The 2,500-nt window shown below is 60.6% G+C and overlaps 1 pseudogene; it reads right to left on the minus strand.

Annotated features, from left to right (window-relative positions):
- Positions 1-2,500, minus strand: part of LOC147036520 (28S ribosomal RNA) — an 8,079-nt pseudogene that overhangs the window by 1,961 nt on the left and 3,618 nt on the right.

Genomic DNA, 2,500 nt, shown 5'->3' on the forward strand with positions numbered 1-2,500 from the left:
CCGTTCTCAGACCGCCTACCTGTTGCTGCCCGCGATAGGGACGCCCCTACCCTCAAGCGGATGACCCACACCTGAGACCGATCGGTACCACCACTACGGCACCCTCAATAGGGAAGCTCGCTCCACGTCGGGCGCCACCCCATGCAGCTTCCACGACTACTTCCCATCGCCACCGTCCAGTCTCAAGGGCCACAGGGAACCACCCCGTTACAGATGGTCGTCCATGCCGACAACCCCGTCCCGACACCATGCAAGCTGTCCATTACAGACCCCGGGCAGGGCACACAGCAGCTCTACGTGTGATATCAACCAGCCTCAGTTCCTAACATAACCCCACAGCCGGGGGGTCATGCGGAATTCCGAGCCCAGTCTCAACATTACGGAGCACACCTACCCACACCCGGACTCACAAGGCACCTCAGACAAAGCCACCGACAAGCCGCCGGTCGGGACGACCGGCGGACCCGCAACAACAGCCGGGACGGCGCCCCAGTGTCGACGAACGACACACCGTCCCGGACCAACACCCATGGCGGCCCTCCAACCAGCCAGGCAGGCTTTTACACCGCACCCATACTCCAGGGGCCATACTACCCATCGACCAAGGAAGTTTTTCCAGGTGCACCATCCTGAAATCGGGAACAAAGACAGACAACCAAGGCCCCGCACGCTGACACGCGCATGCTAGGCGATGGCCCCCAACCGCAGACGAGCCGGAGTAACCATCGCTTCGCGTCACCTGCCCCCTTCCCTTTCGCCAGCGTTTTCCCGGTCGCCACCACCCCAGCCTGCCCAGAGAACCACCCCCAGGAAAGGACCAAGTCCTCCCCCCACGTGGCTCATCCAGAACAGACCAGAGACAACAGGTGGCGCAGCGATTCGGCCGTCGCTCCGGGAGACGTGGCGCAAGCGTTCAAATGTACGGACGAGAGAATCCATATTGAGATTGGCGAGGTCATAGAGACAAGTCCCTCTCTGCTACTCAATCCCACTGCCGAGAGCTCCACGGCGGTGCAGCCGCGGCCCTCCCCAACGAGCAGCCCACACGGATGACAAAGCACCCTCCCATGTCCAGCACGCCCAGCTTCCCTATACACACAGGCCATGATCAAAGGAAGCCGAGTCGAAAGCCCTCGCACGGCCAGTAAGCGACCACCGGCAACTAATCAGCCCACCTCTCAGCAAGCCTCTCAGCTGAACCGGTTATCCAGCCCTGCACCCCTTGAGAACCCTGGGATCGACTCCACGTGCCTTCCATGTGGCAGACAGCCTCATCAGTTGCTTCCCGGCCGAAACCCAGCCTGAGGGGCCAGACCCCCAGTCCTGCCTGGGCTCGACCACGAGCATTGCGTTCAAAACTAGCCAAGTTGACTGAAGCAGGAGACTCGGTCAGTACAGGCTCTGACCTGCTTCCCTGACTAGCGCAGCAGCCGCCGGATGTCTCACTCATCCAACCAACTGCCTGCCGTGCCGTCACACAGGGACCTCCATACCCACCTCACTCGTTTCGTTGACCGACACGCATCGGAGCAACCCTACTCGTCAGTGATACGTCGGCGACTCGCACTCGCACGAACATACCACAGGCATCTCTGTCAAAATGCCCACCCAGAAACAAGCTGTGGCACCATCATGACCCCGTCGCCCATACTCTCATAGCCAGGACGACGGATGCCACCAGTGCCACTGAGGCGTTGTCAGGAGCTTCGCCAGCCTGGGTCCACCCGCTCCATCGGCCAGACTGACTGCGACTCCGACTCTGTGCAGCTGTGACACGGACTTCCGAACCAAGGAGTTTTCGCAACCATGGTCTGTAGACATGACTACAGCCGTTTGAGGACCCTCAGCCAAACCTCGAAAGTTGGTCCCCATGGCCTTCGAGGCGGTTGATCACACTCCGTACACGCACCCAACCTCAAGCACGCGACGATGAGGACGCTCGAGCAGTCACGACCCCCCATCAAGCCGTGCCTCCGCGGTTCTTGATAACCCAGGTCCGCAATCCTGGGCAGCTCGGCTCAACCAGAGCTCAGTCACCGTTCCCTGTAAGACTTCTACTAAGAATCCAACCCGGGCAGCAGCCGGCACGACCTAGCAAGGCCTGCCCCAACCAAAGCCAAGTCCACAGTCTGACCCACTAGGGAGAGGCCCCCATCAGAGATGCCGAGCTCACTCCCCGTAAAGCCATCCAGCGACCGGCACGCATCACGGCTGCCCAGGCTTCACAGTATTACGCTTTCGCTAGGATTTGAGAAATCACATTCGACAGAAGGCGCCACAACCAGCCTTTGTTTATTATCACTATGTGCAACGGCATCAGTACCGTCTCGGTTCGTCTCAGTCTCGCCACCATTCAGTCACACCAGGCGTACCAGCAGGGCGCCGAGCAAGCGCGCAAGCCAGCCTGCAAGGTGCTAGAGGGCGACCCGCAGTGGGTAGGAACCGTCCACCAGTGTCGGCAAGCCGAGGCCGATGGGGGCCCTACCAAGGCAGGTCATGA

Source organism: Syngnathus leptorhynchus, unplaced genomic scaffold, assembly GCF_054491065.1.
Source record: "Syngnathus leptorhynchus isolate UIUO unplaced genomic scaffold, UIUO_Slep HiC_scaffold_581, whole genome shotgun sequence".
In the NCBI taxonomy this organism is placed as follows: Eukaryota; Metazoa; Chordata; class Actinopteri; order Syngnathiformes; family Syngnathidae; genus Syngnathus; species Syngnathus leptorhynchus.